This window comes from Cetorhinus maximus, chromosome 12, assembly GCF_964194155.1.
Source record: "Cetorhinus maximus chromosome 12, sCetMax3.hap1.1, whole genome shotgun sequence".
Classification (NCBI taxonomy): Eukaryota; Metazoa; Chordata; class Chondrichthyes; order Lamniformes; family Cetorhinidae; genus Cetorhinus; species Cetorhinus maximus.
The window spans coordinates 69,202,374-69,224,816 of record NC_135890.1 but is presented as its reverse complement, the minus strand read 5'-3'; the positions used below and the strand labels follow the sequence as shown (position 1 = coordinate 69,224,816).

Sequence of the window (22,443 nt, the reverse complement as noted above, 5' to 3'; positions counted from 1 at the left end):
GATGATGTCAATATTTAGACTACACAACTCATGGTGGGTTTCTTGGTGTAGCCTGATTAAATGAAAATGACTTTGCCTGTTAGAAATACGCAAACCCAGGGTGATTACACTGATGTGATATGTATGAGGTTTTGTGGTAAATGTTGTTTTAAGAGCCAGATGTATTTCACAGTTACCAGTATTTGGACTTCTGTAAGCAAACCACCACAGAATGAGATACAATTCAGCGAAAGCTTTGACGGTTTGATGTGAACAGCTACAAAAGCAACAGAGCAAATCGATGCTTGGATGATGATGTCGTGTCTTGTGATGTGGGCAGAACCCTTGCACGCTGTGCATTGCTCTTCTTCGTTCATTATTTCTCTTATTGATTAAATTGCTTTCTTTCTCATTCACACACTCAGTTGTGCTGTCATCACTCATCCGCACGCGCTCTCATGCATTCGACAAATCATTGTCGTTCACTGTTATACTCACTCAGTACCACACACATACGCAGTCTTTCACTCACTCTCATTCACTCATTTGCACAGTATTGTTCTCTAGTTCATTGTCTACTCTGTCATTCTTTTCTGCATTCTCTGTCTTTCACTCTCAATCACTCGCATACCCCTGTGCACTTTTGCAAACACTTAACTCACATTTTACTCTCTCTATCACAAATTTACAGGTGTACGATGGAAAGTAAGTCTTCTAGGTCTCAGTATCAGTGAATTTGAAACTGGTCACAGAGACCTCTATCTCCTCCAACTCCCAGCAAGAGCTGCCCAATGTCACAATGCAGACCAGTGCAGTAATAACAGGAAAGCATCAAATGGGATGAAAATGTGCTACTGCTGTGCTTGTGGTTATAACCAAGTTCAGAAATTTAATTACTGCAGGCATTTGAGAAAATATCTGATTTCCCAGTGACATTTTAGCTGCTGTAAAATGGACTAAACTTGATCAAAAGGGACAGGTGCAGTTGATCTGTGGTCTGAAACAGCAGATGCAAACTGGCAGCAGGCTGTATATGTGGAAACTACCATGTCAACAGCGACAACTTCCTGTGATCTTATCTGCAGAACACGCTTTAACCTCCTTCATCAGTGCAATCCCACCTCTGAAGATGAAGTTATGTAAATCGCTGACTCAGATTGAAGAAATACTTTTTAAAAGGATCATTGCATTTGGGCAGTATTATTTCACTGTATGTGAATTATTTAAAGTCTCTGAGGGGTATTGGAACAGGTAGCCCTGGTGCACAAACTAGTATGTAATAGACTGTTACTGCTGTACCAGGGCTGATGACAGTTTCTTAATGGCTTCATCACTTCCAAAAGCAAAAAAGATCTGTGGCTTTCACAGTCTGTGCTATACAATACACAAGCCTGCACCTTCTGTGAACTTTCAAATAACTGAAACTGATGATTGTGTTAGTTAGAGCTCTGTCCAGAGCGTAACAGCATTGTGAGTCCGTGTGCTTAGCCCAGAATTCCAATGAAGTAAACAGCCAAGGTATCACTTTAAAAAGTGCAGCATATGTTGAGTATGCCAGTGGCAGGAGGAGGAGAGGCTCATTGTTTTCCCAAAGGGAGGCAGAGTGAAAGGGAAAGACCCTCTTTGCACTTTTCCTCGTAGCCAGGTTTGAGCTATCATGTAACTTCGCCCATACACCCTTACCCGGCAACACTATGCACATCCCCGCCACGCCATGCCAATTCTCCTTTTCCAATGTTTACCTCCAATATTAGGAATTGGAACTTCTTTTTTTCATTATTGGTACCAGCATCAGCAAATGTAAAGGAATATGATGGAACAACATTTCAAATCTCTACACACAGCCCAAGGGCCCTGTTTTCCTGGCAGCTTAGCTCAGCTTAGTGTACTCCCCAGATCATTGCAGAGACTGCAGTGTTCACTCTGTATCCACTCTGCTCTAGTCTGACAGCTGGCATCTGATAAAACCCAGCCAGTTTAATTAGAATTATTTGGAGTGAGTCACCAAATCAACGACATACTACTTAACTGTTGGCAGCTGAAGGATGCCTAATTATAAAATGCTGTTCAGAAGTTCAAAGTGCTTCACTCTTCACTGTGTGTTTTTTTTATTCATTCATGGGGTGTGGGTCTCACTGGCTAGGTCAGCATTTAAAGCTAATCCCTAATTGCCCTTGAGAAGATGGTGGTGAGCTACCTCCTTGAACCTGAATGTGTGAGTGTGTGTTCAATGTTGGTATCTTTGTGTGGGAGGTTATGTGTGGTTTGGAGGTGGATATTGTATGAATTGATTGCTATTGATGAGTTACTTCAACTGATGACATCAGTTGTGAGTATTGATCAGACCCAAAACCCTTACACTGCACATTCATAATGTTAATGGCATTAGGATTGCAGTTACGAAAGCACAATAAATTGTTGCATGAGGACCCCCTAATGAAAAATAAATTAATCTATCTAATGTTCATTAATCAAATCAAAAGCTGTAGTTTGTTTCCACAACTCAAATTCAAAACCCTTCTGGAAACCTAAGCAGAAGAACAGACAGTGAGGAGCTCTCTGGCTGTGACACTGTGAGGGAGCTGCAGTACATCAATAAAGATGTTAATAGTTTACAGTTCCTCAGCAACCTTATCATTTCAACAGTATACATTAAGTTCTTAAGCTTGGTAACCTCTGAAGATGGTTGCCCCAAGAGGTAATCTGTGTTCACAAGTTAAACCAACTAAAAAAGCAACAGAAATAGCAGAGTATTACTAAGTATTTTAATGATTTAATTTTGAAATGGTGGCTTGATGCCGAAGCTCCGTTTAACTTGGCAGCTTTTATTTAATTATACCTTGGGGTATATGTACAAAAGTGGGTTCACCAAACATGACATAACATTAGCACATTCCTTTCCCTTCTCCTCACTATGCCCATGATCCAAACACTTGTGCTAAAGGGGCTCTAGTGTTTGGTGAGATTTTCCTGCACCTTCCAGCATACTACTGAGTTCTGACATGCACATCACTTTCTTTATGTATAATGGGGATTCATAAACAGTAAGTGTGGAGGAGTTGGTGAGCGCGGGCTCGGCGTGTGGAGGAGTTGGTGAGCGCGGGCTCGGCGTGTGGAGGAGTTGGAGAGCGCAGGCTCGGCGTGTGGAGGAGTTGGTGAGCGCGGGCTCGGCGTGTGGAGGAGTTGGTGAGCGCGGGCTCGGCGTGTGGAGGAGTTGGAGAGCGCAGGCTCGGCTTGTGGAGGAGTTGGTGAGCGCAGGCTCGGCGTGTGGAGGAGTTGGTGAGCGTGGGCTCGGCGTGTGGAGGAGTTGGAGAGCGCAGGCTCCGCGTGTGGAGGAGTTGGAGAGCGCAGGCTCCGCGTGTGGAGGAGTTGGAGAGCGCAGGCTCCGCGTGTGGAGGAGTTGGAGAGCGCAGGCTCGGCGTGTGGAGGAGTTGGAGAGCGCAGGCTTGGCGTGTGGAGGAGTTGGTGAGCGCAGGCTTGGCGTGTGGAGGAGTTGGAGAGCGCAGGCTCCGCGTGTGGAGGAGTTGGAGAGCGCAGGCTCCGCGTGTGGAGGAGTTGGAGAGCGCAGGCTCCGCGTGTGGAGGAGTTGGAGAGCGCAGGCTCCGCGTGTGGAGGAGTTGGAGAGCGCAGGCTCCGCGTGTGGAGGAGTTGGAGAGCGCAGGCTCGGCGTGTGGAGGAGTTGGAGAGCGCAGGCTCGGCGTGTGGAGGAGTTGGTGAGCGCAGGCTCCGCGTGTGGAGGAGTTGGTGAGCGCAGGCTCCGCGTGTGGAGGAGTTGGAGAGCGCGGGCTCGGCGTGTGGAGGAGTTGGAGAGCGCGGGCTCGGCGTGTGGAGGAGTTGGTGAGCGCGGGCTCGGCGTGTGGAGGAGTTGGTGAGCGCGGGCTCGGTGTGTGGAGGAGTTGGTGAGCGCGGGCTCGGTGTGTGGAGGAGTTGGAGAGCGTGGAGGAGTTGGAGAGCGCAGGCTCGGCGTGTGGAGGAGTTGGAGAGCGCAGGCTCGGCGTGTGGAGGAGTTGGAGAGCGCAGGCTCCGCGTGTGGAGGAGTTGGAGAGCGCAGGCTCGGCGTGTGGAGGAGTTGGAGAGCGCAGGCTCGGCTTGTGGAGGAGTTGGAGAGCGCAGGCTCGGCGTGTGGAGGAGTTGGAGAGCGCAGGCTCGGCGTGTGGAGGAGTTGGAGAGCGCAGGCTCGGCGTGTGGAGGAGTTGGAGAGCGCAGGCTCGGCGTGTGGAGGAGTTGGAGAGCGCAGGCTCGGCGTGTGGAGGAGTTGGAGAGCGCAGGCTCGGCGTGTGGAGGAGTTGGAGAGCGCAGGCTCGGCGTGTGGAGGAGTTGGAGAGCGCAGGCTCGGCGTGTGGAGGAGTTGGAGAGCGCAGGCTCGGCGTGTGGAGGAGTTGGAGAGCGCAGGCTCGGCGTGTGGAGGAGTTGGAGAGCGCAGGCTCGGCGTGTGGAGGAGTTGGAGAGCGCAGGCTCGGCGTGTGGAGGAGTTGGTGAGAATTTGTTAAAAACAATATTATCCTTTCTGACTTTCCTCACTGCTTTTCTGAAGTTGTTGAATATGAGGTACAGACTGACCTATTGTGTTAGATGCCCTGTTGTGCCTCTTACAAATAAATGATCTTGTCCTCACCAGTTCCCATACAGTCACGTTCTAGCAGGAGGTATCAGATAGTGAACAGGAACTCTCAATGATTCTGCCTTGCTTAGCCAGTCTAACTTTCTTTAATATTATTTGCTCTCGTCAACTGTACTTGTGATCTCTTAGAGTGGAGCTGACATTTTCAAAACGTAGGCTCTTTTTACTGTGGACCCACGCCTTTGGAAACTGGGTTGAAGCTGCCAAACTCATCTGATCTGTAATACTTGGCAGAGGCAACTGGCATCTTTTCTGTCTGGATTAACTTTGAACCTAGGTCCCAGAGGTAAAAGGCTGGTGTCGAACCCAGTGCATTATACACAGTCCCCGGTGAACTCGTAGCAACGGTTATGTATTCACCTATTAATATGTTGTAATTCAATTATGAGTGGTTCCTTTTATCTTTTTAAATAGGGGCTTATAAAAATGTATTTCTTTTTTAACCCGTTGTTTTCTCAAAATTTGTTAAGGGCAAGTTGTGTTTAATTAGCTTGATTGAGTTTTTTGAAGAGGTAACAGAGAGGGTTGCTGAGGGTAATGCAGTTGATGTGGTGTATATGGATTTCCAAAAGGCGTTTGATAAAGTGGCACACAACAGACTTGAGCAAAGTTAGAGCTCATAGAATAAAAGGGACAGTAGCAACACGGATACGAAATTGGCTAAAACAGAGAGGCCTCCTGTACTATAACAGTTCTGTGATTCCAATAAATTCCTGGGTTTAAAAGTAATTCCTAATTTGTTCTTAGTATTTTTCACCTGAATCTTTACTGACTTAGTAATCTACATTGGTGAGACCACACCTAGGGTATGTGTACAGTTTTGGCCTACCTACTTAAGGAAGGATATGCTGGCATTGAAAGCAGTTCAGAGAAGGTTCACTAGGCTGATACCTGTGATGAAGGGGTTGTCTTACGAGGAAAAGCTGAGTAGGTCGGGCCTATGCTCATTCGAGTTTAGAAGAATGAAAGGTGATCTTGCTGAAACAAATAAGATTCTGAGGGGCCTTTTTAAAAAAATTCATTCATGAGATGTGGCTGTCGCTGGCTAGGGCAGCATTTATTACCCATCCCTAGTTGCCCTTGAGAAGGTGGTGGGAGCTGCCTTCTTGAACCACTGCAGTCCATGTGGTGTAGGTACACCCACAGTGCTGTTAGGGAGAGAGTTGACAGGATATATACTGAGAGGATGTTTCCTCTCATGGGGGAATTTAGAACTAGGGGGCACAGTTTAAAAATGAAAGGTCTCCTATTTAAGGTGGAGAGGAGGAGGAATTTCTTGGATCATTAGCCTTTGGAATTCTCTTGCCCAGAGAGCAGTGGAGACTGGGTCATTGAATATTCAAGGCTGAGTTAGACAGATTTTTGATTGACAGGAGAGTCAAGGGTTTTGTGGGAAGGGGAGGGGGTGGTAGACAGGAAAGTGGAGTTAAGGTCACAATCAGATCAGCTATGATCTTATTGAAATGCAGAGCAGGCTCGATGGGCCGAATGGCCTACTCCTGTTACTATTTCTTATGATCTTACAGGGTTTCCAGAAATCATGTGATTTTTCTGCCTCTGCCAAGCTGCAAATAGCTCCATAGGAGGGAATAACTTGCATCATTTACTCCCTGTAGGTAAGATCACACCTCCTCTTACCCCAGTATCTGTGGCATCGTTCTCAAGTACAACATTAATTCATCATTTTTCTCTCAACAGCAAACTCTATTGTCTCCCTCTCCAGAAAGATCTTTATTGATGTTTATACTGAGTTTCCCTTTTGCTCCAAACCATTCAGGTGGGACCTGCAGTTTTACCATGCATAATGAGGAAGTTTTTATTGTCAAATGTTTCAATTTATTTTTGTAGATAGTGTGAATTGCCACTAATTTGAGCGATTTGAGCTGAGGTTGACCTTATCTGACTTAGGTCTGGGTGCCAACCATTGCAGCTCCTGGTTGTAACAGTCATATTGAATGAACAACTCTCACAATACTGGTCCTTGCTGGTGACCATTGTCACAAAACATTTTGAAGTGTGAGGCCTATTCCAGATTCAGCACTTGAGCTCACCGTGGCCAGTTTGCCTGATAGAAGACAATTTTGGCAAGTGGAATGTTGAAGTTCAGCACAGAGATCATAGAAACATAGGCTGGAATTTTCCAGCCCCTCATGCTGGTGGGATCTTCCGCTCCCGCTGATGTGAACGGAGATGTCAATGGCTCGCCGGCCCCGCTGTGGGGGAACTGGAAGATTCTGGCCATAGAAAATTTATGGTCCAGAAGGAGACTATTCAACCTATCGTGTCTCTGCCAACCAAAATATATTCAGTCAAGCTCTTGATGCATAGGCAAGGTACTGCAAATGCTTATCCAAGAACCTCAAAATACGATGACGATTTCTGCCACTACCAGGCAAGAGTTTAAGACCTCTGGGTGAAAAAAATTGCCCTCAACTTCCCTCTAACCCTTCTAGCAATTACTTTAAATCCATGCCGGCTGGTTATTGATGCCTCTGCTAAGGGAAATAGGCCCTCCCCATCCAGTCTATCAAGGCCCCTCATAATTTTATACACCTCATTAAATCTCCCCTCAGCCTCCTCTATTCAAAGAAAACAACCCCAGCCTACTCAAGCTTTTCTCATAATTAAAGTTCTCCATTTTTAACAACATCCTTGTCAATGCCCTCTGTACCCTTTCTAGTATGATCACATCTTTCCCGTAATGCAGCGACCAGAACTGTACACGGTACTCTTGCTACAATCGAACCAGTGTTTATATTAGCACTCTCAATTCCCAGATCAGAGAATGGAACCTGGGCCAGTAGTAATGTTTCTCTTGCAAAGGTGCATTATTAACTCTGTTTGAAGCATATGTCCAAAAGTGCTTCACAGCTAATGAATTACTTTTGAACTGCCATCACTGTATGCAAATGTAGGAGACAATTGCAAACAGCGAAGTCCTAAGATTTTTTTTGGTGGTGTTAGTTAGGATAGTAATTTTGGCCAGGACACCATGAGAATTCCCTGCTTTGGATTGTGCTATAAGATCTTCTACATCTACCTGAACAGGAGAGCAATGCTCCCCCAGCAATGTACAGAATTATCAGCCTAGGTATCTGCTCAATTCCTTGCATGTGACTTGAACCCACAGCCTTTTGACCCAGGTGAGAGTGTTGTCACCGAGCCAAACTGACAAAGAATATTGTTTGGAATGTCTGCTCTCACATTAGTATAGTTCTGTCAATTTAATGTACTGAATAAGCTGGCTATATTTCACTTACATTGTCCATCAGTAATGGTAACGGGAGATTTAGATGCACACTGCTCAGGATTTTCTGCTGGCAAACAATGTTTGACTCATAAAATAACTCCCATTTGTGTGTGTTGGCCCATCTACAGTTAGAATGTAAAAAAGAAAAATTGCATGGGAAACCTCCTGTGTACACAGCTACCTTGCAGACCTGCTGTACGAGTAGCGTCACTCCTGTTTACTGATCAAGACACCCACCATTTCTCTGCCCACACATGGAGTGTCACTACTTCATCTCTGAGTCGCAGCTTGTATTCCAAAAACTGGGCAGATGAGTCACTATTTCATTGGCTTTATTGCATTTATTTCTGCATGAGCTTGAAGGAGAAGGCATGTATAGCACAGGTGTCTACGGTGTGTTACTAGGCTGCTGTGTAATTGCTCTTGGGTATGTCAAAAATAATGGTATGTGGTGTTTGATATAATCCACATGCTTATTGATATTGATAAGTGTATTAATTTTATATTTCAGTAGAGATGGCAAGGCTGTGACATAATGAAGAGTTCAGCTAACAGCGTGCACCACATGAAGCAAGCTGGCCATATGCCACATGTGCTCTAATTCAGGCTGTGCAGCTATTGTATCAGGAATGGTGTTGTTGAGAGACCATGAAAGATCTGATGGCAGCAAGGCGATCAAAGATGAATGCAAAACTGTTATTGAGCGGACTGACCAAGGCAGCATTGTTAATGCGAATGATCAGTTCATTGTGATCAGTGCTGGTCAAGAAATTAAGGGTAGGTTTTTGTAGAGACAGAAAGGAAGGTTTGGAGAGCAGAGGAATGGTTAGATAAGCTCAGATTCTACAGCCTGGAAAAGTGATGGCTAAGGAGGGATTTCATGGAGGCCTATCTTGTGGAAGGAATTAAACGATACGAGTAGATTCCTATGTTTTTGGAATGGTGCAGTGTTCTGTAGGTGTTGTCTCTGCTTTTATGTCACCAGTTGTTACCCATCAAAGATTGCCAATATGATCACATCTTGCTTCAACCAAAAAAGTTTGAGCTGTGACCTGCTAGTGCTGTATTAGAGCAGTGTCTAAAGATTTTACAAGATGGCAGAGAATACCATCGATTAGGACAAATCAAGATTTGGAATGGCACATTCTTCCAGGTGTGTAGCCTTGGAGCCATGATTGAGGAAAAGGGGTTGGCACATGAATGAATGCTGATAATGTGAAAGAAGATCTTCAGAACCTGAACTTTTATTTCTTTCTATTTTCTGTTTGTGCGTGTCTACATTAAATTTTTGCTAGCAGTTAAGTGTGTCCTTTTCTGATGATGCACTAATTATTTTGTATGTGCTAGACAATGATGGCATGTAATTGCAATGGGCTTTTTCTATTTAAAGGGTAAAGTGTGGCAAGTGCTCTGTGTAAAAGAGGAGGTTATATTTCGAGTGATGTTTTAGAAATCAAACTTAGAGCTGTGATTAACTTCAATACCCTTTTGGGCCTTTCCTTTAGTTTTTTGTGAACAGTTCCAGTCTCCATGTTATTCAAAGGACATAAAGACACTGAAGAATGTATAATTCTAGTAAATATTTTTGGTACAAGAACGGAGAGATTATATCAGTCAGGAAAGATTGAACACGGTGTGGCTCTTTTCCCTAGAAAAGAGAAGACTTAAGGGAGACCTGATAAAGATTTGTGAGATTAGGGTAGCCATAGAGAAAATGTTTTCATTTTCAGGAGAGACCAAAGCTAGGGACAAAAATATAAATGGACTAGGGAATTCAGGAGAAACTTCTTTACCCACAGAGATGTTAGAATGTAGAACTTGCTACCATGGGGAATAGTTAAGATGACCAATATAGATGCTTTTAAGAGGAAATTAGATAAACACATGAGGGAGAAACACATAGAAGGATATTTTGATGGGGTGAGATGAATTAAGATGGGAGAAAGCTTATGTGAAACATAAACACTGACATGGATCAGCTGAACCAAATGGCCTGTTACAGTGATGTATATACACTGTTGTATGTTCTTTGTTGAATGACTTTTGAGTGCTGTAGATAACCTTTGGAGAAAGTGGCGGTGGGGGAGTTTTTTGAGGCAGCCTGAGAAGAGAGGATAGACCTTCATCGATATATGTATTCCTTTTGTCACATAGTTGTGTTGTTGCTTTTCAAAGCTTCAGTAAAGGCTTCTCTTCCTTCCCCAAGCCAATCACCTCGGTGTTCTGCTAGGACTTAACCTTGGTCCCCAGCTTTTACTGATCCACATACTGGCCTTGGTGACATCATCCATAGGTGTGGGGCAGCTTCCAGAGCAGCAAATAATGAGATGAGCAAGGCCATTTGGCCCATTTTAATTCATCCATTCAAAAATCCTAAAATCCTCCTATTGTAACATTCAGTTCTTTTTAAATAGTTCTAAGGTTTTTGTTTCCACAACTCAAGTCCTCACGTTAATCACATTAACCAGAAGCATTTCCTGATTCAGTTCTTAAATGATCTTATACTAATTTCAATTTGTGTCCCGTATTCCAATTTGTAGTAATGTTTTAGATTTCCTTTCTCTATGCTCTAACAGTCCTCCATATCTTCAGAGGACCACCTCTCTGACGAAAGTAAGAAATACAGAACTTACATTTATATACACAACCATGAGACACCCCTAAGTCTGCCGCAGAAATGAAATATATTTGACGTATAATTGCTGTTGTAAGGTAGCCATTTCTTTAGTTGTAACAGATTCTTGACTCTAGGGATCAGCCTTGTGCCTCATTCCTGCACTCCCTCCTGCACTTGAATGTTTCTCTTATTTATTTGCTGACCAAAACTGGACACCATCCCCTGGATGCAGTCTGTGAGCTGTACAGTTTGATAATTAAAGTTCCAAAGAAGTCATATTGGACTTGAAACGTTAGCTCTGTTTCTCTCTCCATGGATGCTGCCAGACTGTCTGAGTTTTCCAGCGCTTTGTTTTTATTTCAGATCTCCAGCATCTGCAGTATTTTGCTTTTATTGATAATTACCTCCTCTGATTTGTATTCTAGCATTTTGGTTCTGCACTACAACATTTTTGTTGGCTTTTCTGATTATTGTTCTATGTTGATTGCTAGTTTTAGTGATGAGCCTACTAAGACCTGAAGCAATTTCAGAACTATTCTTGAAATCTGCACTTTGCTTATTTTTCCTTTCTTTATGCAGTACGTTGCACTTAAACATAATCTTCCATTGACCTGCCCACTGATCTATTTTGTGCTAAGGATTTTGCAAGAGGAGGCAGTACAAACAAGCATCATGTCATTATGAACTACATGGAAGCCAATGATGTAGGTGAAAAACAGCACAAAATCCTTCAAGATGAATGTAGAGTTAAGGAAACACGTTATATGAATTGGGATTTCACAGATGGTAATCCGTGGATTATTTCTAGCCATGTGCTGAAATAGGGAAGGACAGGGACATCAAGAAAATGAATGCAAGGTTAAAGATGTAGAATTAAGCGGGCTCCACTTTGAGCATTCACACCAATTCTGAGAAGATGGGAATTATTCTGTGAAGATTTTTTATTAATATTCATTGATTGGATGTGAACACTGGCTAGGCCAGCATTTATTGCCCATCCCTAATTGCTCTTGAGAAAGTGCTGGTGAGCCACCTACTTGAACCGCTGCAGTCTTTGTGGTGTAGGTGCATCCAGAATGCTGTTAGGGAGGGAGTTCTAGTATTTCGACCCAGTGACAGTGAAGGAACAGCGATATAGAGAATGCTAATGTACCAGCAAAAAGGAAAGTGATGAAGTATTTAAATTAAGGAGGGAAATTGAGAAAATTATACAAGCTGAATCAGCAACTAAAGGAGGGAGAAATAAATGAGAATGTTCTTGCAGGAAACCATTGAGTAAAAGAGATTTGGAGTGGAGGAATAAAGTCAAGTTGACTAGTTATTAACCAGGACAAGACGACATCCAAAAAATTTGCAGACACTGAAAATTTGAAATAAACATATCTGAATTCAAGACATATGCTGTCTGATATAAAGAAATAAAAATACAAAGAAAGACTGGAAAAATTGAGATTTTTCATTAGAACAACACAGATTTGGTGCAATATGAGAAAGAATGGGATAGAGTGGATAGAAGCAAACTTTCTAATGGTTGAGGGATGGAGAATGAGCAGCCAGAGACACTAGATTAAATAGTAGAGGGTGGGAAAAACTTCTTTATAGAGAGATTAACTGTTGTACTTATTTTTGGGGTTAATGGTTGAGACAGAAACCATGCCAACATCCAAGATTAGGTTGGGTAGGTAGCAGTAGAATATGGGAACAGGGTAGGTAAGTGTAATTAGCATTATTTTCTCATACGATGGATTAAAGCTGATACAGCTGGTGAGGCCAAATGACCTGCTTCGGTGTTATAGCTTCTTTGTATTTAAATATATAGTTCATTCTGTAAATTCTAAGCTGTTTCATTCAATTCCACAGCCTATCCTAATTATGTCATTCTGTGAATCCGACCACTTCTATTAGAATTTCTGAATCCATGGGAAGAATTTTCTCCCTGTTGGGGGAGAAATTCAGGAGCGGGCGCGGGCAGGCGCACCTCTGATCGGCGCCTCCAATTGGGGGCGCGCCACCATTTTACATGGGTAGGCCAATTAAGGCCCACCCAGCGTGACGTCCACCAGGAAGCGCTATGCGCTCCCTGTGCGGGCAGGGGGGGGATTCCCTCAGCCGAGAATGCGCTCTTTCGCGCATGCATGCGAAAGAGCACACTCATCTTCCTGAGGCTAAGTGCTGCCTCAGGGAGATTGGCTCCACATTTAAAAATGGTAAAGGTACAAAAGCAAAATTTCCCTGACATGTCCCCTCATGTGACAGTGTCACATGAGTTGGGACATGCCCGTCACTTTAAATCAAATATTTATTAAGTTTTTAAAAACCCTCATGAAACCTCATCCCGCTGTGGATGAGGCTTCATGCTTTATCTGAAGCCTGCCAGAGCTCCTGGCCTGCCCGCCAACCCTAAGGTTGGATGGGCTGGTCCATTAATGAGGTTAATGACTTTGTCAATGGCCTCAATAGGCAGTTGACATGTTGACGGGCGCACAGCTGATTCGGCTGTACCCCCGCCAACCTGAAAATGGAAATGACGCGGGATGACGTCGGGCGTTTCACCTGACATCATCCTGTGTCACTTTACATGTCGGCAAGCAGGCCCTGCGCCCCCCCCGCTCGCCGACCTAAAGATCCTGGCCCATATCATTGTGAATTAGGACCAGTAATGGTCCAAATGCTGAACTTTGGGCACCCCATTTAGTACTCTACCTTTCCATCTACACTTATACACATTTCAGTATAACTTCTTTAAAGAGAGCTTGTTATTTTCTACCCTGCAGCTAGTTTCTTATATAATCCAAGGGTTTTCTCTGATTTCCCCACAGCTTTGAGTTTAACAAATAACCTTTCATGTGGGGTTTTTCCAAATGTCCTCCCTGATACGAAGCTTCCCACAAGGTTGTTACTTCCTCACAAAAGTCAAGGATGTTGGTCAGACAGGAATTCCTCCTACTGAATTCATGTTAGCTGATATTTATTCAGTTACTATTGTACAGATAATCCACATCATTGCCAGCTCTACCCATTAACCACCTCTCTCACTGCCTCTTGAAATGAAGTCAAAGCTTCCTCCAGTTCAATATTGGGAACACAGATGTTGGCTCCTGCTGCGAAATCCACCTGCTTGCCATTGATTCCTTGCACGCACCCCCCCCCCCCCCCCCCCCCCAAGCCAGGCACTGTTTCAGGCTCAACTAAACCATTCACTATCTTGACATCCTGACTGACCCAATCTTTGTTTCAGACCTTTCCACCACAATGATCAGTTACCTACACCTTAACAACAGCGTCTGCCTCTGCACCTACTTCTGCCTCTTTTCCACTAAAAGCCTGATTTTCTGTGCCCACTGGCATTGGGCACGTTTGGTGGCATGAGCAGATGATATGGCGTGAAACCAGTTTGCAATTGCCTGCTCAGCTCTCCAATGGCAGGCTGCATTTCCTGTAATCAGGAACCTCATTGTAATACATCAGCATATTATTAGATCAGCCCGCCGGAATCGACTCCCCCCCGCTGGATCGTCCGCCCACGCTGTTGGAAAAACACACCGACGTGTTTCACAACAGCATATAAGTGATGCGCACCTGGTGAGCTGCACTTCACTCGGGACTTCAAGGTTTGTTTGCCTATCTTGCTTCGGTCAGCTCCAGGCTACACAGCAGCACATCACTTTTAGGGGGGCTCACAGCAGGTCTCTACCTACCAGATCAGCCATATGTGGGTGGCTTTTCAATGTCTGCAGGGTGATGCCTGTGGCCAGAGTGGGGGTAGAGGACATTGTGACGGGCCTCCACGGTATCCAAAAGGCGTTCCAGTGACACGTCATTAAACCTGGGGGCTGCAGTCTTTTTGCCTTTCGTGGACATCTTCCTTTCAGTAGCCGTGGACTAGAAGCACTGAGGTGTATGCGCGCGGCTGGACTTTAAATATGGCGCCAGGTGTGATGAAGCGGAGAGGTGATGGTGTGGCGGCGCATGAGAGCGAGACAGCATGTTTCCCAGGAGCGCATAAGTAATGCGGTGAATTTGAGACAATACGGCGTGAAAACCGGCCATTGCGGCACCCGCCCGCTAATACATTTAGTGCGAATCTGGGATGATTCCGCCCCTTTGAGCATGCCTTTGTCGTCTCCTGATGTAATTGTTTCTCCCTACCCTCCTAGTCAGGTCTTAATCTTTTATCTTCAATAGTGGCAGCTCAGCCATCAACTGCTTAGGGTTCTACCCTGGAATTCCCTAACCCTGATCCCTTAAAGCCTCCTCAAAAATAAATTTTTTAACCAAACTTTTAGTTGTTGTTTCTAACATCTCGTTTCTTGGATCAGTACCCATTTCCACATGTCTCTCTGAAGAGCATTGGGACATTCTTTATGTTAAAAGCACTATATATGTGTTCTTTGGTGTCTGAGGACTTGGAACCACAGTGGAGATGGTGCCAAATGATGGCTTTTGCAGTAAAATGGTTTAGGCTTCATGGTGGATAATGTGGGTGTTTTTTTGAAGCAACCAATTGTGGTACGGTGAACAATAATCCAGCTTTGTGATTGACGAATGAGCAGTGTAGTACTGTAAGGATTTTTTCTTATTCTTTCATGGCATGTAGGCGTCACTGGCTAGGCCAACATTTGTTGCCCATTCCTAATTCCCCTTGAGAATGTGGCGGTGAGCCACTGCCTTGACTCACTGCAGTCTATGTGATGCAGGTACACTCTCGGTGCTGTTAGGAAGTGATAGTCCTGCCAGGGTGAAGACTATCCAAACCCACAAAAAAAAAATTCCACATGAAGCACTTCACCAATGTTCCATCATGCAGTCAGACCAGAACCAGCTAAACAAATGAAGGCAGGTGATTCTGAATGTCACTCAAAGTTGAGATTCACACTTGTGGCCTCTCGATGCTGGGAGAATTACTGCAGAATTATAGTCCCACCCAAATGAGGTTCCTCATGCATCAGCCATTTGCTTTGCAGCTCTTAGCTTCTTCCTAATCCAAACACACTGATGCCAACTTTAGTATTCCCGTCACCATGCCAATGGAAATCACTTTGCTAAACCTGACTTAGAGATTGAATCTGGTACATTATCCTTTACCACATGGGTTAGCGAATCTACTCAGAGTCATAAGGAGACAACTGAGCTTTTCAACAGAGTGTTGATTCTGTCAGATTTCTGAGTGATGTTTGGTGTCCACCGTCCCCTGAAATTAGTGAAGCTTCAGGAGCCAAGGATCCACTGGAAGGCTTTGCTCTGCCTCTAGGCAAGGCACACTGATCATCCCGAATCAGCACTCCTTTCTCCTGATTATACAGAGGTTTGCGTTTGACAGCAAAGGTATAAAGTTGCATTAGCTTTAAAATGAGATATATAAAAACATTGTGGCTTTAAGCAGGAACTTGAGGTTTGACTGTGCACTTCCACTCCAGCACAAAATTACTGTGCACCCACGCCTTTCTAAGATGAGCTTAGATCTGAGACCATCTGGTCGATGAGGTTTAATAGCTAAGGAAATTAAAAGTACAAATGTAAGAGTCATTGTAATAATCACAATGCTGTTTTTCTACCTCAATTTCCTGTAATTATTTAAAGCATTTTTGTCATTATCGATACACAATTAAAAAAAAATTAAAGCCTGTTGATTTTATTGGCTAGTACTAATCATGTAACTTCTTAATAATTGGTGACATTTTCCAGCAACTTTGCGCACAGAGCAGTTCCAACTAAATGGAAAGTTGTTTAGAAAGTTTGGAATAGAATATAAAATAGGAGTCAACATTTTCTACCCATCTGTTATAAATCTAATATAGATGTATGATTCATTTAACCAGTAGAAAGTATAACTTTTTAAAATTTATCCATAAGCAACACCACAAGCAAACCAGTAGTTTTGTATGAATATTTGCACACTTGCATTTCTGTATGTAGTTTGTGTCCAAGTTACAGTTTGTCACAGTAATTTTTAATTAGCTTTGCATGATTTCATCAATCCCTGTCAAATACTGACTTAGAACTCATCGTCCTTGGCTCAGTGGTAGCCTTCATACCACTGAGTCAGACAATTAGGGGATTCAAGCCCTACTCCAAGTATTTGAACACACAATCCAGGCAGACACCCAAGCGCTGTACTGAGGGAGTGCTGTGTTGATGTCTTTTGGATGAGACTTTGAACTGAAGCTCTGTCTACCGTCTCAGGTGGATAAGAACTTATGAAGCAGGAGTAGACCATTTGGCATCTTGAGCTTGCTCTGCCATTTAATACGGTCATCGCTGATCTTCTGCCTCAACTCCGCTTTCCCACCCATTCCCCTTTACCTTGATTCTCCGAGAGACCAAAAGTCTGATCTATCCCAGCCTTGATCAAACTCGGTGATGGAGCATCCACAACCCTCTGGAATAGAGAATTCCAAAGATTCACAACAGAATGACAGAATCCACTTCAATAACCTCCGCTTGTCACATAGCAAATTTTAATGCCTGGAAAGAAACAATTACATACAAATGGAAACAAAGACACAGAGCACAATCAACCAGACTAAGTCTGATACACCTTCTAGTGGATGATTATTGGGTGCCCGATACCTGGGACAAGGCCACCAGCGCAGCCTCAGAGAAGAATTTCCATTGATTTTCATTAACAGCTAAATCTGCATTAACACGTGCATTAACAGCACGTTCATAATTTCATGTGAGCCGGGTAAAATTTCCCGTAGCTTCAGAGAATGGCGCTGTGATCAAGGAGAATATAGGAGACCTGAAGGTGTGATAGTAACTTTAAACATGTTTTGCTTTAAACTTTTTATCCTGTCAGGAGCAAGATGGGCCCCTCAAGTTGATCACAGTGATATTGTCAATGAAAATGAGGAACTGGCAGACATGCTGAATAATTACTCTGTATCAGTATTTACAGTAGAGGAAGAGGCCATCATGCCAGAAATCCTTAGGAAATTAATATTGAATCAGGGATGGATTCACCAAAATTTACATAAGCAAAATAACAGTAATGAGGAAAATAATGAGACTAAAGAGTGACAAATCCCCAGGACCAGAGGAAATAGATGTGAGCATTGCAGAAACCCGAACTATAGTCTTCTGAAGTTCTCTCGATATAGGAACCGTTCCTTTGGAAAATTGCATGTCATTGCACTATTTAAGAAAGATGAGTGGGGGGAAACCAGGGAATTATAGACCAGTTAGCCTAACATCTGTCGGGAAATTACTAGAGTCTGTAATAATGATAGATTGATTGAGCACCTCGAAATTTTTCATGTGATCAGAGAGAGCCAGCATGGATTTTTAAAGAGTAGATCATACCTGATGAAGCTGGTTGAATTTTTTGAAGAGGTGACTAAAGTAGCAGACAGGGGAATGTTTATACATGTTACTAATATGGAGCAACTGGTCTCCCAGTTGTCAGTGTCAGTGTCCGCCGCCTTCATATCTTGCTTGCAGGTGCACTTGTAGTGGAGGAGGTCGTGACCCAGTGTGGCCAGTTCACTATACAGAAGATCTTTAGGTAAACAGCCATCATCCATCCGATGGACATGGCCGAACCAGTACAGACGTTGTTGGCTTAGCAATGAATGTATGCTGATGGAATTAGCACGCTCTAGGACTTCTGAGTTGGTGATCTTGTCCTGTCAAGAGATATGCCTGAGACAGTGAAGGTGGAAACCGTTCAGCTTTTTCTCCTGCCTAGCATATGTTGTCGAGGAGTGCGCTGAGGACAGAGGCATGATAGACTGGCAGTTTGTTATTCTCAGTCTGATGGCTGTTGTTCCACACACTCTTACTGAGCTTGGATATATGCATTGCAGAAGCTGCAGCTGTTGTGTTGATTTCAGCACCAAGTAACAGATTGCTGGTGATTGTGGAGCCTAGATATGTGAAGTTATCGGTGACCTCAAGCGTCACATTGTCAATGCTGATAGATGATGGTATGACAACATCCTGGATTGTTTAGTTTGTCTTCCTAATGCTGATGGTCAAACCAAACTCTTTACGGGTGTGAGAGATTCTGTCCATTTGCAGCTGGTCTTTAAATCTAGAGGACTAGGATACAAAGGTTAAGAAGTTATGACTAGAGCTATACAAAGCCCTGGTTAGGACAAACATGCAGGACTATGAGCAATTCTGGGCATCACACCTTTGGAAGGATAAATTGACCTTGGAGGGAGTGTAGTGTAGATTTATCAGAATGATACCTGGACTCCAAGGGTTAAATTACAAGGAGAGAAAACACAACTAGTATTGTATTCGCTGCAATTTAGAAGATCTAAGGTGTAATTTTCAAAGTTCCCAAAGTATTAAGAGGAACTGATAGGGTAGATAGAAGCTATTTCTGGAAGGGGAGTCTTGGACTAGATATAATCTAAAAATTACACCTAGACCTTTCAGGAGTGAAGTTAGGAAACATTTGTACACAGGGTGGTAGAAATTCGGAACTCTCTTCTACAAACAGCAATTGATGCTAAATCAAATTGTTAATTTTAAATCTGGCATTGGTAGATTTTTGTTTTTTTTAATTCTTTCATGGGATGTGGGTGTTGCTGGCAAGACCAACATTTATTACCCATTTCTAATTGCCCATGAGGTGGTGAACCGCCTTCTTGAAGTGCTACAATCAAAGCTATTAAGGGATATGAGGTAAAAGTGGGTTAATGGAGTTAGATTGAAGATCAACCATGATCCTATTGAATGGTGGAACAGGTTGAGGGGTGAAATGGCTTACTCCTGTTCCAAATTTCCTGTGTGATCCTCAGATTCATACACTGCAGTCGATTGTCTGCCTAGAACATCAGTATACTCACTGAATAACCCCTAGGATTCTACAGTATTCCCACCATACCACCCAGTTCTCAATCCCTGGGTTTAGCAGGGAAGCTTCATGTAATAATTGAATCATATGTAAAGGGTATGATGTCAACAAGTTCATTCCTAATATTGCTGATGAAACCTTGCTGCACATCTAACCCATTGCTGTCCGTAGAATCATCAAGTTCGAGGTCTTAATATGAGTCTGATAACTGTAGCTGTTGTTGCCACTAATTCTCTGCTGAAGAGCTGGACCCTGGATGGAATTGAGAGAGAATGTGTATGGCTTTTTCCTGAATGTACGGTGAATTATTTATTCTTTCTTGGGATGTGGCAAGGCCTGTATTTGTTGCCCATCCCTAATTGCTCTTGAACTGAATGGCTTGCTAGGCTACTTCAGAGGGCAGTTAAGAGTCAACCACGTTGCTGTGGGTCTGGAGTCACATGTAGGCCAGACCAGGGTAAGGACAGCAGATTTCCCTCCTTAAAGGGCGTCAGTGAACCAGATGGGTTTTTATGACAATCATAGTCACCATTACTGAGACTAGCTTTATATTCCAGATTTAATAATGGAATTCAAATTCCAGGTTGTGTGTTGCCAAAGCATCAAAATCATAGATTATCAATAATTCTCAAAGACATATTTGGAGAAATTCATTTTCACTGTCAGTGTAATAATTGGATTTTTTTTTTCCAAGTGAATGTCGCGGGGAACACAATTATCTAAATTTCACAACCAAGCGTTAATGAAGCTGCGTTAATAAACAGAAACCATAGAGATGAGCTGAGAATAACTCCTCAGAATATGCATTATACCCAAGAAAACTGAGCCAAGAGATAGCACTTAACGCAGTTGGCACCACTTGAGGTTTGTCTGCAGAATTAAAATGTAAAGACCAATCTTTCTCTTGGATTTCTTCCAATTCTCCCTGTCAATTCAGATAAAAATGCTTTAAACCTGAAATAAAAGCAACAATTGCGACAAGTACACAACAGGCCATCAGAATCTGAAAAGATAAGACGGTTTCCGGCTCGGGATGGAGAATCTTCATCAGCTTTTAATTTGTCAATTGAAACCTTGCCCAACACTCTTTGTAGTCGGTGCACATATATTGTGGGTTGGATGATGATTTGTTGAATCTGTGATGCTGGCCAAAGCACTTAGTCACTGAATATTAATGAAAAACCTCTCAAGTCCAATTAATCCCTTGGAACATTGTATCGTGTGCCGAGTGACCTATGTCTGCACATTGATTTACTCTGCTGAGCAGCAAGCACTTGCATATAGGGGATGGAAGCTACCGTTAGTTGTGACCATTTTCACAGACAAGCAGGGGCTCCCGAAAGAAATGTCCGTTCACAATGGGGTGAATTTTAATCCCAAAAATCAGAAGGGTTAGGGGTCAAGTCAAATGTTAAATTTTAAAAATCTGAAATTCAGCCCCAACCATCCTCCCATCCTGCCCATTTCCAAGTTTAACAGATGTGGTACAAAGGATGGGCAGTTAACTTGCTCCCAGGAGGCAGGTTAGTAATTTAAATATTTTAATGAGGCTAACAGTCTCTGTTTCGACCTGCTTTGCAGCTTTTGCATTGACCAGCTTGTTTCTCAAATACTGCAGAGGAAAGAAGCTGAGGACAGTTTTTACAGCACAACTTGAGTCAGGAGGAGGAGTGCTTCTCCATCTCCCACCTAGCAGTCCCTCAATTCAAAGACTTCCCCCCACCTCACCCAGAGGGTTGAGGACCAGGCATACCTGCTCCTGTGGCCTGCTTCAGAGTGCTTCCACCTGACTGGCAACCAAGTCTGTCAATCAGGCTGACGTTTGGGCAGGGAACCCATCAAGAACAATAGACGCACGCTGTGAGGTTAAAACCCCACAGCGGGTGGGAAAACCCAGACTCCAGGGCAGGATTTTCCCCTCGTTAGGCAGGCGCTGCGAGCGGACCCGGGATTGGCCGCGAGACCGACGCCGCCCGCGATTGGGCTCCGACTGTGATTTCACGCTGGCTGGCCAATTAACAGCCAGCCAGTGTGAAAGGTGAGCTAAGAGCCTCAGCGCTGCTGGGGTGGGGGTGGGGGGAGCACGAGCGTTGAAGTGCACGCATGCGTGGGGGAGCTGAAGGCACAGAGCTGCCTCAGAGAGCTGAAGGCACAGAGCTGCCTCAGGGAGCTGAAGGCACAGAGCTGCCTCAGGGAGCTGAAGGCACAGAGCTGCCTCAGGGAGCTGAAGGCACAGAGCTGCCTCAGGGAGCTGAAGGCACAGAGCTGCCTCAGGGAGCTGAAGGCACAGAGCTGCCTCAGGGAGCTGAAGGCACAGAGCTGCCTCAGGGAGCTGAAGGCACAGAGCTGCCTCAGGGAGCTGAAGGCACAGAGCTGCCTCAGGGAGCTGAAGGCACAGAGCTGCCTCAGGGAGCTGAAGGCACAGAGCTGCCTCAGGGAGCTGAAGGCACAGAGCTGCCTCAGGGAGCTGAAGGCACAGAGCTGCCTCAGGGAGCTGAAGGCACAGAGCTGCCTCAGGGAGCTGAAGGCACAGAGCTGCCTCAGGGAGCTGAAGGCACAGAGCTGCCTCAGGGAGCTGAAGGCACAGAGCTGCCTCAGGGAGCTGAAGGCACAGAGCTGCCTCAGGGAGCTGAAGGCACAGAGCTGCCTCAGGGAGCTGAAGGCACAGAGCTGCCTCAGGGAGCTGAAGGCACAGAGCTGCCTCAGGGAGCTGAAGGCACAGAGCTGCCTCAGGGAGCTGAAGGCACAGAGCTGCCTCAGGGAGCTGAAGGATTTTAAAATGAAACATAAAGTTTTTACATATTGTATAAACATATCCCCACAAAGTGATTCAGTCACATGAAGAGAGACATGTAAAAAAGGATGTTAAACATTTTTTATTGATATTTTTTAGTAATGGTTGGAAACCTCATCCTGCCTGTGGATGAGGTTTTGTTAAAAATGCAAAGGTCGTCTGGCCTATTCACCCGCCCACCAACCGAACAGTTGAATGAGCAGCGAAAAATGCTACTTAATTAATTACTAAAGGGCCTTAATAGGCCTCTTAATTGTCAATGGGCATGCTGCCGCCTCTCTCGCGCGTGTGCCAACCGAAAGATTGTGAGAGTGCACGATGATGTTGGGACGCTGGCCCAACTTCATTGTGCATCATTTTACACTCGTAGGTCGGG

At 44.3% G+C, this 22,443-nt stretch overlaps 1 protein-coding gene across 3 annotated transcripts in view; it reads left to right on the top strand.

Moving 5' to 3' along the window:
• The window catches only part of cabin1 (calcineurin binding protein 1), a 528,604-nt gene that overhangs the window by 463,004 nt on the left and 43,157 nt on the right, over positions 1-22,443 (top strand). The window lies entirely within an intron of this gene.